Genomic DNA, 15,432 nt, shown 5'->3' on the forward strand with positions numbered 1-15,432 from the left:
TAACTTCTTGCATTTTACTAGTGTTCTCCACCTGAATTCTCCCTGTCCACCTAAAAAAGCAAAACCCAGCAATAATTCAAACCCCGGAGGTACATTATGAAAAACACGTGCAGCAGAATGACTGCATGCTAAGGTAGGCTCCAGGGATGAAATCCTGAGTTTTATTTCCCGAACTATCTCTGCTACTCTGTTATGTGGTGGGTGGTTCACTCTGCTTTTTACCATGCTTCGATGTTTCCAATCGAAGAGAGGCAAGTGGATGGCATATTGGGTAGGTTCTTTTGTAAAGGCATTGTGGGAATGTGGGTGATTTGGGGAGGAACACTGTGTGATGCTTATTGGGTCCTATTTCAGGTTGGACTTAAGTCCTGAGTCCTAAAAATGAACTGTGACTCAGAGGCAGTCATTTGGGATGCTTTTGTGAATGTAAAGGTTTGACTTGAGCTTCTCCCTAAATTACAAATGTTTGTACCCATTCGCCAGTCTTGGAGGCTTCTTTGGAGCTGTCATTGTGCATAGGTAGATTTTCTTTCTGTCCTGCAGTTTTGTTTTTTTTTAAAATTTTTTTTTTAACGTTTATTTATTTTTGAGACAGAGAGAGACAGAGCATGAACGGGTGAGGGTCAGAGAGAGGGAGACACAGAATCTGAAACAGGCTCCAGGCTCTGAGCGGTCAGCCCAGAGCCCGACGCGGGGCTCGAACTCACGGACCGCGAGATCATGACCTGAGCCAAAGTCGGACGCTTAACCGACTGAGCCACCCAGGCGCCCCCCGTCCTGCAGTTTTTAGCTTCATCCAAGATTGCTGTTTTTGCTCTGCCCCCTCCCTAAGGACTGTCCCAGCAATCACTTTGGCATAAGGTTTAAGAGAAAACAAGGTGATAAGGGTGGCCGGAGGCACCTGCCTGGATGGGGTATGGAGGCATTCTCACCAGTGACATAGGGAAATGATAGAGCTGGTGGATGTTCTGTTAGGAGGGAGAAAAGGAAAAGAGGAACATGTAGGAGAGCAGGGCCCAGAGGCGTCATAGGAAAGTGCAGGTGAGAGTCTGAGGCAGCTCTTTGACCTGGAGATAAGTAAAAGAGACTGATAAAGACTGCAATATGCTTTGTTCCAAAAGGCTGCTTAATTGAAATGATGAGGTCAGGGCCGGAAAAAGGAAGGAATCAGCTGCGGTCTCTTTGTGGCAAATAAAGATCCTGTGAGGAAATGCAGTTAAGCCTGGGATCAAGGAATTGGAACGAGGAAAGTCTTGATTCCAGCTTTTACTGTGTTAGCTCATTGCAATCTCTGGCACTAATAAAGATCTCTGGTGGGGACAGCTATACAAATAAAATGACTTTATCATTTTCTGGGGCAGTGGAGGAGAAAACAAAAACCTGGTACTTCGTAAGACCATCATGTAGTCAAACAAGAGTATTACTCAGGATGGTGCATCTGAACATATGAGACGTTTTCTTAAAATCCCCATTTTTCTTATTTTTCTTGTTTTTTTCATAAATTAATGTTCAGTTTTGTTGATTATCTGTATCTTTTTTTTTTATCTGTTTGTAGTTTTTTCATAAATAACTGTTCCTTGGTGACCGTGTTACACACTGATGTATTATGTCCAGCACAATGGACACCTATTGTTTGAGAGATCAGGAATGCCCTTTCCTTGATTCCCTTCACGAGGGAACAGTACACCTCTTATAGTAGACACCGGATGATTTCACCAAAACCCATTGCACCTTCCTCCTCGGCACCCTGTGGAGAAGAGTCATCTGACCAGAACTATGCCATGAGCAAGAAATAAACTTTCATCATGTGAAACCACAGAGACATAGGGGCTTACCGATCACCAGTAATTAGTATTACCCTGGCTCAAACATCTTTTTGTGGAAGTGCTTTTCTTCTCCATGCATGTAGGCAAAGCCACGTTCTTAAAGTCCACAGCTCAGCCCCATCCCCAGATACACTTTATTGATTCAAAGGTGGCATCTGATCTAAACTGAGCCAACTGGTATCCTATCTCAGGATTTAAGAACTCATACCAAGAAAGAGAGTCAGGCCTTCTCCAGTGGTGAAAGATGTAAGATGTGAAAAAAACCATCAGAAGTAACTGTGAGGGAAAATGAACACAGAGAAAGCCAGAGAGAAGGAGAGAGGCTGTGGGAGAGATGGGCAGAGAGGGAGGTGGAGAGAAAAAGAGAGAGACTTCTTTTTGAATCTGTGAGCCCCCTTGATCTTTGTCCACCTTACACCTCTGTCCCTTCCATAACCTAGATGTGGTATTCTCTGATATTTTTCCAATACATTCTCATTTCTTGCCTAAGCGAGTTTAGGTTGGTTTCTGCAATTTGTGACCAAAACTATAGTGGCCAATATATGTCATAGATGGTTGCTTCTTGAACTGTAATAAAGTGTTAAAGTTTATTATAATAGATGCCCAAAGAATCAATCTCCAATGAGTATTTAAGTACCTAATGTGACACTAAAGGAAATACAGAAGCAAGAAAATAAAAACAGGTTTTGATGTTTAAAAGCTTGTAATCTAGCTTGGGAATTAGATACTGTATAAACCAATGCCAGACTCCATGGCACAGAGAAGTAGGAAAAGACTACAGAGAAATGGTTAGGTATCTGGCATGGAGAATACTGATGAAAATCACTCTCACTAGAAGGGACCGAGGTCCTGCTAGAGTTGATGGAAAATGCTAGAGAAGAAAGGTTTGATTGGAGTATTTCTTTCTTTTCTCCTGAGACATTGACCAGTTGATAATGTTTTAACATGGGGGAAAAAGGACTCATCAAATCTACTTTTAAAAAGGTGGGAAATACATAAAAATATTTTTAGTTCATTTAACCAATAAGCAACAATTTATACGCGTCATGTCTAGGAGTACTCATCAGCTAGCAAAAAAAAAAAAACAAAAAAAACAAAAAAAACAACACATTTATACCATTCTCTTGTTTTTTAAGTTACAGGAATACTGAGCCCTGAGAGCTCCCTTTGCCTAGACACAATTAGTTTGCCTACTTCCTCCATTTGGAGGTGACTTCCACCCCACTTAGGGGCTGAAGAAATAGATCTAAGCAGCCACCTGCACAGTAGAACACACCAGCCACAGCCGATTGGACTGGGGGTGATTACCTGACCCAAGCTGGACCAATCAGATTACTTTTCTGTATATAGTTTGAACAGTGAGATGTTGAAGCTTTGAGGCCTTTGGAATTAAGGCTAATGTTCCCAGGTAGCCCTTCCCATACAGATACCAAAATTAGGAGAATAGGCATAAAATAGGAGGCAGAGGGAGCTGATTGCCAGAGAGGAGAATGGGTCAGATGTTCGGGTTAAAGTGGAGAGAAGAGGTTGTGTGGCACTAGTTCCTGGCATTACTGCCTGAAATTGGTTTCCTTATTCTTCCTTTAAGTCCTAATAATAACCTTCCTTTTTATTTGACCTTGAAGCAGAGTTGGTGTCTGCTTTTTATAGGCTAATAATCCCTGATCATGATATCCCCAAACACATGTTTCATTCTCGGGCATGTATTTCTTCCACCTGCAGTGCTCTGCATGTTACGGTGCTTTGAAAACCCAGCTCAGCAGCCAGTCCCCTTCTTGGGGAGGGTTTTAAGCTGTTACTGAGAAGTAGATAGGTGATAGGAGGGAGAACAGAGACTTTCAGGAGCCCATTGACAGAGAAGACGTTGGGGCAAAGGAATAGAGTAGTGAGGACCAGGATCAAAGCAGAGATTTTGCTGTGTTGGAGAATAGAGGGAGGAACAACCTTCAAGTATTTCTGCGAGGCACATATTTGTGATTTTGGCGCCATTTTGTCTGAAGGCAAAGGGCTCACAACATGCTGGATGCCAGGGAGGAGTCACACTGTAATTTATCCCAGCAAAGAGAAAAGCTATAGCTATTCTTAGGTATCCATAATAACCCATTTCTGTAGCACGGGGAGGTTCAGTTCAGGACAGGGGGCCACTCAGATATACCTCAACTGTTTCTGCTAGAATTCAAATAATCACATTTGAAGACACTATACTGCTTCCCATCAGGGGTGAGAAGTGTATGTGCAAAATAGTGTAAGCTCTGAAGGGCTGGGAGGAGCAGTTCCCTGGCATTGCTGAGGAAGGCCATAATGAGGAGTGTCTTCCTGCTGAGAAGCACCAGGATGCGTTTATTGATTGGAGGTGAATGCAGTGAATGTAAAGTTGGGGAGTTTTGCAGTTTAATCTGACATCTGTCATTCCTGGAAGAATGAACAGTTCAAAGTAAAACCTTATCCATATTGATGTGTACGAAGAACTCCAGGTTAGGAAAAATGGGGCCCACGAGATCAGCACTTGGAAAGCTAAGACAGAGCAAACGTCTTCCCAGTAGCTGTTCACAACACGTGGACCAAGCGAATTGCCTTGTTGGAAGAATTAAGACAATGCTGTACCGAAAGCAGCTAATACAATGCCTAGCTCAAAATGGAGATTCAGAAAACGTTCGTTCTCTTCTCCTTTCAAAGAGTAGGGGGAGCTTTAGAAGCAGACTCCCTGACTTCTAGAGAGGAAAAATGGATTGGGAAAACACAGATCTGGTGTTCTGGTGTGCAGAGAAGTTGAATTTTTCCATTCTGGGGAGGAATTTTGCCCGGGGGTGGGGGTGGGGGGTGGGGAGGAAGCAAAGACAGAGAGGGTGCATTTTTTTCTTCTTTAGCTGTCCTCTTTGCAGGAGGTAGAGAGGCTACCCAGACCCAGGCTCCCCTGATCTCCCTGCGCCTCCATGGTTTTCGGCAGTGTTGCTATTTGGCCAGGCAGCCCGAATCACATGCCCAGGCATCCCAGCTCTGTAAGGTGCAGCTGGTCTCGGGCCCTGTCTCAGGTAAGTAATGGGCACTTTGGGCTGCAATTTCTATTCCTGAATAGGCCTCCTATCTCAGAGTCATGCTTCAACAAACACTCAATTAAAAGGAAAAAACCTCTGGGTGATGGAAGGCACCCTATTACTGAGAAGCAGGGGATGTTTACTGAAGAGAGCGACTTCTCCCTAGTTACTAGTAGCCTAGCGAAGATTTATGAGCCAGTCTGTCCCACGGCAATCAAACTTGAAATGTGATGTTTAAACCGGTGCGTTTTTTTAATCAACAAAACAAACTAGGTCATGAGAGTTGCTTAGAATTAGGAATTAGGCAAAGCAATGGAGTGTTAAGGCCACGGCTAAGAAGGAGCTAGGCCTGGGGTGGTTCTGGTAGCAAAATACACTAATTTTAGCATCAGACACCTACAAATGAGAAGTCGATATTATTTTTTCTTAAATGCTCGCTCACAACTCATGACCGTCTGAAAAAAATACATTTTCTCTCTGGAATACAGGAGTCATCAGAATTTATTCACGAGGGCTGACTCAGAGTTTTGACGTCCAAGGGCAATCCTGTCTGATTGATACCGCTCAAATGGCAATATTGTTTGAAGACATGTAGTTAGAGAGATGGCAATTTAAAGGCTGTAAGAAGTTACAGGCAAAACGAGTGTAACATTCCACACTGGTTTCTGACACGCGATACTACACGGTACTGTTATCAGTAACTTGTACGTTTGGCCTTCCAGAGATGGAGTATCTGAAAGGAAAGGGAGGAGGAAATGTGGTTTTCAGGTGTGTTAAATACACCACAGTTAACTAGTTTTTCCCCTGGAGCGCTCTTTGTGGTAAATGAGAACTCTCGTATCTAATGTTAATAAACCATGGTCATTTCTCCCACGCGGGTTACTTTGAAAAACAGTTGTTTTCCCTCAGACAGGATTTTGTGAATAGGGACTTTAGAGCCATCCTCTCTCCTTAGCCCCAAAGAGGTTCTCCAAACAGAAAGTGGCATGCGTGTCACCATGCATGTTTCTGAGCAAGACCTTGCTGTTCACCACTCTGTCCCAAAAAGTCCAGCATTGCCTGTGGCATGCCCTCTGAAAAAGCCTTAGGGGTTAAGAAATTCCAAACAGGGAAGGAGAGGGGAGAGGACACTGAATTAAAACTCGTTTGGTCGCTTTAAAATTCTCAACACATTTATTTTCTCATTGGTGGAAACCAAAACAAAGTGACGGGCCTGTGGCTGTGCTAAAAATAAGGGGCCCAGACATCACGTCCCTTAAGCACACAGGTAGTGCCGCGGGAGATTTCTGCAGGGTAAAGCACGGGAGACTGAGGGAAGGGGTTGCGGAGGAGTTGAAAGCGGCACAACTTTCAGTGAGCTAGAGGTGAAGAGATGCCAGATGAAACTGCCAGTTGAAAACAGTCTTTGCAGGAGGCCTGGATTGGGGGCCGCAGCTGGGAAGTGACTGCAGAAATGGAGAAGCCACATCAGCCTCATCCTTGTCTCTCCCCCTGACCTTGGATCACCCAGCAGCACCGCACTAGGTGCTGGGTTCCAGAAAGAAAATGGGGAACAACACACCCCAGTTCCTCTCCTTAGGGGGCTTATAGTCCAAGGGAGAAGAGAGAGAAGCTCAAGGAAATAGCACCCCAAATGATTCCAAAGTGGAATTAAGTGCTATGGAGGAAACAATCAAAATTCTGAGTTAGGGGATCCCATGAGGGTACAGAGCTTTCATAGAGTGGGTAGGCTGTGCTTTTGGAGAGACTGACCTACAAACAGTTGTGCTGTGAGGAGGAAGGAGGATTGCAAAGTTTGCAGGGGGAGAGGTTGGTGAAGTGTTGAAAGAAGGGTGTGGTTGGAGAACAGTATGCCTCTGGAACAATAAAACAAAATGGAACCAAAAGGAAAGGAAAAATCAGCTGTGGCCACAAGTTCCATTTTGGTCACTCGCCTTCTATTATCATAGTACCCTTCATGCTCCCTAGGCTTCCATTAGAAAGCCCTTTTAAGGAACCTGGATTCTTTAAATTACAAGTGACAGAAACCCAACCCAAACTAACAGGGGCAGTGAAGGGAAGTTACTAAATTGTTAGCCAGTCAGGGTGCAGCTGACTGCATGGATAGCTGGAACCGGGGGTAAGGGTCATTGAGGCTTTTTCTTCTTCTCTCACTTGACTCTCCTTCATTTCTCTCTAGCAGACAGGCTTATCCCACAGATGTCTGGGAAATAGTGTTTCCAGTTGCAGCCTGGTGCACATCTTCCCAAATTTGCCACCAGAGTGGGAGGGGGCCATCTTCCCTTAGTTCCAGTCTGACTCACCCTTGCCGAAAGTTCTGCTTTCCTTGGCTTAGGTCACATTCCTCCAAGGAGACAGGGTGCCCTGAGAGGCAGAGTGGGAGAAAGAGCATCTCCCCTACCGATGTGAGGTGTGTGTGTGTGTGTGTGTGTGTGTGTGTGTGTGATGCTCACATGTGTGTATGAGTAGTGTGAGAAAGTATAATCTGGATGTGTAAGTGTATTTTGAGAATATGTGGGTGTGCGTATGAGTATGTGGGAGAGTTTGCTCTCCAGGAGCAATTCATATGCTTGGATGTATGTGAGGGTATGTGAATGAGTCTATGTGTGAATGGGAATGTGTATGTGTGATTGTGTAGGTGTATGGGAGTACATGTATATATGTATTTGTGAGTATATATGTATGTGTGAGTGTTCTGGAATGAATTCCCCCCCCCCCCCCGAACCCCCTCAAATTCATATGTTGAAGTCCTAACTCCCAGTACCTGAGAATGTGACCATATTTGGAGACAGGGTCTTTACAGAGATCATCAAATTAAAATGAGGTCATTAGGGTGGGCCCTAATCCAATATGACCAGTATCCTTATAAAATGAAACCTTTTGACACAGTGACACTCAAAGAAAGAAGATAATGTGAAGAGATCCAGGGGGAAGATGGCCATCTCCAGGCCAGGAGCAGATTCTTCCTCATAGACCTCAGAAAGAACCAACTCTTCCCATGTCTTGATTTCCAACTTCTAGCTTCCAGAACTTTGAGACAATATGCTTCTGTTGGTTAAGCCACCCAGCCTGTGGTACTTTGTTATGGCAGCCCTAGCACACAGATATAATGAGTATGTGTGTGACTATGGGCACCTGAGTGTCAGTGTGTGTGTCTCTGTGTGCCTGTGTAGAGACTGAGTTGTCTCCAGTCACAAATTACAAGGTGTGCATAATGCCTCCTCCCATTCTTGGCTTATGTAATGCTACCCATGTTTGACAGCCCATCACAAATCCCCCTTCTCCTTGACATCTCTTACAGGTTCTCTCAGTTCTACAGGAGCAGTTCATGCTGCCCACCTACTAATCATGTGATTCACAATAACCTTGAGGGCAAGAACCTCCCTCATTAATTGTTGCATCCCCAATATCTGTCATATGACCCTGCACACAGTAGGTACTCAAATAATACTGATTTTGTGACTTACCCTTTTATTTGAAACTTTTACTGTGAAATAAAATGAATACAGAAAAATGTACAAAAGAAGGCTTTACAGCCCAGTGTGTGATCACAAAGTGAGCACTGTGTCCCTACGGCACAGGGCAAAAACTATGGTACCGGCAGCATTCTGAAGGCCCCTGCCCCACTTCCATTGCCCTCAAGGGTAACCATTGCTCTGATTTTTATGATCATCGCTCCATTGGTTTTCTTTCTAGTTTAACCATCTGAGCTTGCATCCCTAAATACCAGAGTTTAGTTTGCTTGGCCTGTAGTGAAAAGGAGTTGAACCTGACTAGGAATCAAGAAGACGCAAATTAAAAACATGATATCATAACACTACCCCCACAGCAGAATGATGAAAATTAACATGACTGGTAGTGGAGACAGGTTGGTTTAAGACAGGAAATTGAAACATAGCCAAGGAAATTAAACAAAAGTGTATAAACACTTTTGAAAAGTTTGGCTTTGGGGCGCCTGGGTGGCTCAGCTGGTTAAGCATCTGACTTCGGCTCAGGTCATGGCCTCACTGCTTGTGAATTGGAGTCCTGTGTAGAGCTCTGTGCTGACAGCTCAGAGCCCGGAGCCTGCTTCAGATTCTGTGTCTCTCTCTCCCTCTGCCCCTCCCCCACTCACACTCTGTCTCTCTCTCCTTCAAAAATAAATAAACATTAAAATTTTTTTTAATAAAAAAAAGGGAAACATTTGACTTTATCTTGAGTTGAACTTCTGCAAGCCCTTAGGACCCAACAGAACTGCATTCCCAACAGAATTGCATGTGCATGTGCACTGATGACCTGCACATAAATATTTGTGGCAGCATAATTGGTAATAATGATGCGATGGGAAAAACGCATTTTGCTTTTTGTTTGCCACATCTTGATTACGAGTGAAGCTAAACACCTTGTGGTTATTGGTCATCAGTGGCATGGATTCTTTGACTGTTCTGAAGTACACCTGCAGAGATTCCTGCTAGACATCTAAGTGGTGATGTCACGTAGACAGTTGGATATATGTGGAGTTTATGGGAGAAGCCAGAGGAGGCAGATGTGAATTTGGGGCTGTAGCACATAGGTAGAACTGAAAGCAATGGAAGAGATCAAATCATTTGAGGGATATGAGTGTTGATAGAGAAGAGATCTGAAGACTGAGCCTCAGGTAGGAATGAGGAATCCAGTAAATAAAAGTGGGAAGTAACAGACATCAAGGTAAGAAATAAACTAGAAACACAACATGTTCCAACTTTAAGGGAAAAAAGTGTTCCAAAAAAGAGGGAGTGATAAATTATCAAATGATACTGGAAAGCCAAATTAGGTGAAGTCTAAGAAAAGATTTTCAAGTTTGACAACACACAGCTCATTAGACACCTTAAAAGGAGTGGCTTTAGTGACACGGAGGGGATATTGAACCGAATGGAAGGGGTTCAAGAAAGAATAGGAAGTGAGACATTGGGTATAGAGAGCATACACACTCTTTTAAATAGTTTTGCTGTGAATGGGAGCCAAGAAATGGAGAGTGGCATTAACAGAGCCTGGAGGAAGATGCGGGGCCAAGGGAGGGCTTGGTTTTATCAAAACGAAAATATTACAATATGTTTGCTGATGTGTGTGACCTGGTAGGCAGCCAAACATGCTTACTCAGGAGAGACTGGAGATAATTGCCGTGCCAAAGTTCTTGAGCCAGCGAGAGGGGATGGATTCACTACATAAGGGGAGGGGGAGGCCTCCGAAAGGACATATGGTTCCATCACTGTTACAGGAAGGACAGGTGAAATGTGGGCACAGCAGGAGATAGGATGTAAAATTGCCTGCAGGATGAGAATGTTCTCTTCTGAGTGTTTTGTTTTTCTTAGTAAAATAAGAAATGAAGTTATCACCTGAGAGAAGAATGTATAGGATGGGTTGGAGTTCTAAGTGAAGAAAGGAGTGGGAGATATACTTGTCTCCGAGGGTAGGAGAATGAATTGACTAGGACAGGACACTGCCATTCCTGGTGACTCTTGAGGGCAGAGTCGACATTTGTGGTCATGGACTTAAAGTGGAATTATTTAGAAGGGTTGTAGATTTGTCTCTGACACTTTGTGTTAGTTTGGGCGTAGGCATGGGGCAGGCAGAAAGCCAAATTTAGCCAGGATTGCAGTATTGACAGCTGAGTACCTGGGAGGAGAGATGAGCAGGAGAACCAGGAATGGATATGAGGCAGTGATTTTAGACATGGACCATGGAATTTAAGCTGTTGTATGGGGGAAGTGAGAGCCTGATGGACAGAAGAGTGGTGAAGCCAATTTGGATATCCTAAGGGAGCCAAAGCATTTTTAGAGTTGAAGTAAAAAGAGAAATGAGTTAAAAAGATCATGGGTTATGATAATTAGAGAAAGGGATACTTGAAACTGAAAATTTGAAGTGAAATTACTGGTGATGAAAAGAGAGAGGGTGTGATCATGAAGGCAAGTGGCTGAGATGGGATACAGGATGATTCCAATGGCAGGTGAAAAAAATCAAGGATTCTTGTGGCTGTTGAACCCACCAAAAAATATTACAGGAATAGAAGTGGAGAGAAAGAGAGTGAGCAAGGGGAAAATTCTTTCGATTGGCAGAGAGGAAAGTAGATCATTGCATTGAAAAGTGTAGGTGGTAAAGATGAGGTTTGCAGGGCAGAATCAGGAGTATTCATCTGGATGTGGCAATGAGAAATGAGATCTACCCCTTCGATTGAGACAGATGGGATCAGAGAACAGATAACCACCACTTGAGGGAGCTGCAGAGAAAGCAGTACCTGTAGGATCTAGTTGAGCTATCAGCTGGAGTGAGAAAGTAACATATGTATTCAGAGAAGTTGAATATATGGGTGTTTTTAGTCCTGACAGACCATGAGTTCTAGAAGACCCAAGGGAAGGGTCTGGGGGATGGTGAGGGGAAAGGACAGTGGGTTATATGGAGGGATAGAGACTACTATTTGGTGCCCAGAAGGTGACAGAGATAAAAAAAAAAAAAAAAAAAAAACAAAAAAAAAAACATTGAAATTCATTCCCAAATCTTCTAAGGAAAGGGTGGATAATTTTAAGCAGAGTGTTCTTTTTTAAAAAATTTTGTTTAAATGTTTATTTATTTTGGGGAGACAGAGAGACAGAGTGCAAGCAGGGGAGGGGCAGAGAGAGAGGGAGACACAGAATCCAAAGCAGCCTTCAGGCTCCGAGCTGTCAGCACAGAGCCCAACATGGGGCTCAAACTACAAAGAGCAGGATCATGACCTGGGCTGAAGTCAGATGCTTAACTGACTGAGCCACCCAGGTGCCCCTAAGCAGAGTGTTCTTGAACTGGCCTGCCAGTGAGCAGTGATCTGGAGAAGTGGTGCATGAATGTGCCACCAGTACTCACTTCAATCCTGCTGTAAGTGGGTCCAGGCCAGGGGAGGGGAATTTTAACTCTTCAGTCTTGCTAGTAAGATGTCAAGGCTAGTGGAGGGGCCAATCTTCCCAGTACGAAGTAATCTCATTGACACAATTAGGGAGAAATAAGATCATTTAGGTGAAGAAAGCTCTGGGTTAGCATATTTACTGATTTTCGTTTGCTGATCTCGGAAGAAAATACTAGGACATGGTCTTCTGTTGAAAAAAAATTGTTTAACTCATAAGCAGATAAAAATGCTTTGATACTCAAAGAATATTCTTGTCTTGGATGTTTTTAGCAGCTTATATTTAACCAGCTATAATTCTTTTTAAGCACCATTTTGTTCAATCTTTTGAAACTGAAGATTAGTCTTTCAATGAGAAATCTGCATTTCATTGTAAAGATGGAACACAATGCCTTTGGCTCACTTAGTCTGTGGAGAAGCAAGCTTATTTTGGTAATATATCTTTAGCATATTGTAAAACAGTGATTGTAGGAAATTTATTTCAGGCAAGACAGACTGAGACATGCACATGTATAGCTCAAGGGCCGTGAGAGCTATAACCTTCACTTTCCATACTTCAAGTAATAAAATCTCAGAAGTGACGTCAGTTATCTTTCATTCAAGTTGGGTGTCTTTGATGAAAGAACCAGTGGGGGGGGGGAGGGGAAGCAATTTCAGAATGAGAGATTATTGTAGTTAGAATCAGCAGCAGATCTCTGTGGTATGGAGATGATTCTTTACTTCCTACTTCCTTTGAGGAAATACAAAATCTTGAGAATTTTTCCCATTAGCTCAGACCAGTGGTCATTTCTGCCTCAGATTCTAAATATTGTACCTTAGTAGAAATTGTATGGGATCTTTCATGTCCTTTCCATGGCCTTAGCCTCATTCCTAATCAATTTTCTGGCAAAGAAGCATCCATAATTTTATCCGCCAGCAGCCATGTAGCCGTGACCATTTGACCACCATTATGGATTTTGAATCTATTTTCTTTGTGTATTCTTGCTACCAGTGTCCTAACTCAGGCCCTCAGTGTCTTTCAGTTGTCTAATTACTGTAACTGGGAACAAGGTGGGTATGATGACTTCAGTCTGGATCAGTTGTAAGTGAAGGCTTTTGTGAGGTGGGGATTTGAATTAGTATTCAGGAATAGTTAGAATTTTGAAGGATACTCTAGGTGGGGCAGATGTTTTGAGTGAAGGAATCATGATGAGGAAAATAGGGCCCATTTGGAAGGTGCTGAGCTGAGCAGCTGACCAGAATTTCCTGTTAATGAAGATGAAGTAGAAAGCTGGGTTAGGGCATGATTTAGTTGAACCCTGATTGCTCAGTGGAAGAGACGGGCTGGATTTAGAGAGTTGAGCAGCACTCCTCTCCTTTGTTTTTGGTAAGAAGGAGCTAATTTTTAGTTTTTGGATGTTTTAGATCACTGTGAGGAAGGAAGTGGGGCAAGGTTTATAGAGGATGGTAGTTACAGCGAAACCCTCTCCTGGAAGAGAATCCTGCAAATAGTAATGGTGGGGAGAGGGCACAACAGTTAACAAAAGCTGCCACAGAGACCTACCAGCTAATGTGGCTCTTACTGCCAGTGGGAAGACACTTAGAAGTCAATAGAACACTGCCTCTGTTTGCCATCAGCAGGTCTTTGGAATATTTTTTGAGTTATAATGAACTTTTTTGTTGTAATTGTAATTGCTGTAGAAGGATCTGGCCTGAGGACTCAATTTTGCTGCGATAAAATGTCATAATTTTTAAAACCCTAAGTCTGATAGAAGGCTAAGCGGAAATGCAGACTCTAACAGAAGTTGTAATTTTGCCCAGAAATAGGACAGCAAAGCAATCTCTACAAAAAAGCCTTTTTTGCTAATGAAGGAGATTGTTCCCTGGGGTGAAGATGGCCAGTGGCACATTCAAAATGCTAAAATAGGGCATCTGGGTGGCTCAGTTGGCTTAGTGTCTGACTCTTGACTTCGGCTCAGGTCATGATCCCAAGATCATGGGATCAAGCCCCACATTAGGCTCTGTGTTGAGCTTGGAGCCTGCTTAAGATTCTCTCTCCCTTTCTTTTTCTTGCTCTGCCTCTCTCCCCTGCTCACACGCTCTTGCTCTCTCTTTCTCTCTCTCTCTCAAAAAAATGCTAAAATATAAAAATGCACCATCTGCTTTGCTATTTCCTGTATTGTGCCTAGTACCAAGCCTGACAGAACATAAGTGCTCGAGGAATGACTTTTGAATGAATGAACGTGAAATGTTATGGGCTCGGGAAGTGGTACTTGCAATATTCACTTGGCTTAAAATTATTATTCAGTGGTCATGTACAAAGACTATGCAGTAAAAACAAAGCAAAAAAAAAATGCCCACCATGTCCTCCAAATTTTAAGGTTCGCCAGACCAAGATGAGGAAAGATTTGACTGAAGAATTCATAAAGCAAATAGATTCTGGACACTTGATTCCGGCAGACTTATCATAAATTTGTTGAAGCCATCCTAACAAGAGACAAAGGCAAGATATTAACTGATAACTGAACATTTTGAGTGCATTGGAGAGTGTGGATTCTGGTTACCAGATAGCTCGATTTGATTTCAAAAATGCAAAAATTACAGCAGAGTGATTTGTACCTCACTGTGTTGGCCTTTTCTGGAACCTGTATTACCTTTCTGAGTTTCAAAGCCTTTTCGCTGCTGACAATGTTAGTAGGATATGTAAGGTCCCGCCCTAGATCAATTGTTTGGCGGTGGATCAGGCCTGAATGAGGGTAGAATTATATATATTAGCAGCTACAGGAATTTGGGGTTTAAGGGTCTCACCCTAAAGTCACAATCCACACATGAAGAAATGGGGTTTGGGATAAGGAATGAGATGCAGATGGCCCTTGGGCCATAAATACTGCGTTTCTTGCAGGGTCTGCAGTATTTATGACAACATCCAGCAAAGCCAAAGGGCTGAACATAAAGGTCTGGTTTGACAGGGGAGTGAACAGAGATTCCTCTTTAGCAGGCTCAACTTGAACCCGCTAAAGTCTTATTGAAAGAGAAAAGGCAATAGGGCTAAGGTGGGAGAATTTTCTCCCTTCATGCTTGGGAGAAAAAAACTACTCATGCCCTCCAGCACACTGGAGAATGGAATTGTTTTTTTTTTTTTTAAACTGAATTTGTAGTTGTTATAAAAAGAAGTTGAAAATATATTGTCATAGAAGGTACACTGGGATTCTTCTTCTGGGAGAGAATGCGCCTACTTAGGTGAGGGGTGTACCTGGGATTACAGGTTGAAGGTGCAAAATGAGAAGAAACCTTTATCTGGTGGTTTCTTTATGTCTCCTCCAGTGAATTCTGGCTTTCGATCAGAAAGAGAGGATGGATTTTCTTGCCTTACAGCTTCCGGGGAGACATGCTGTGGGAGTCTCTCTGCTTCGAAATAATTCGTGGATGTTTTGTGAAACCTTTTGACCTGGCTGGGAGCCTGGGGCTTTTGAGCATTCAAGAATAATAGGCAGCATTGAAAAGGAGTGGATAGAATGTTTTATTAACTGTAGCTATTTTTATTAACTGGAGTCAGGGGAATATCAGAAAGGATCAAAATTTAGGAATTCTTTGAAAAGCCTTTATTTTACATTGGTTTTATTTTACATTGCTTCGATGCTTTACTCCATGGTATAACAGACGCTGCATTTTCTGCCCTAACAAATGAGAGGGCCAGGAT

The sequence above is a fragment of the Panthera leo genome, chromosome C1 (genome assembly GCF_018350215.1).
Source record: "Panthera leo isolate Ple1 chromosome C1, P.leo_Ple1_pat1.1, whole genome shotgun sequence".
Classification (NCBI taxonomy): Eukaryota; Metazoa; Chordata; class Mammalia; order Carnivora; family Felidae; genus Panthera; species Panthera leo.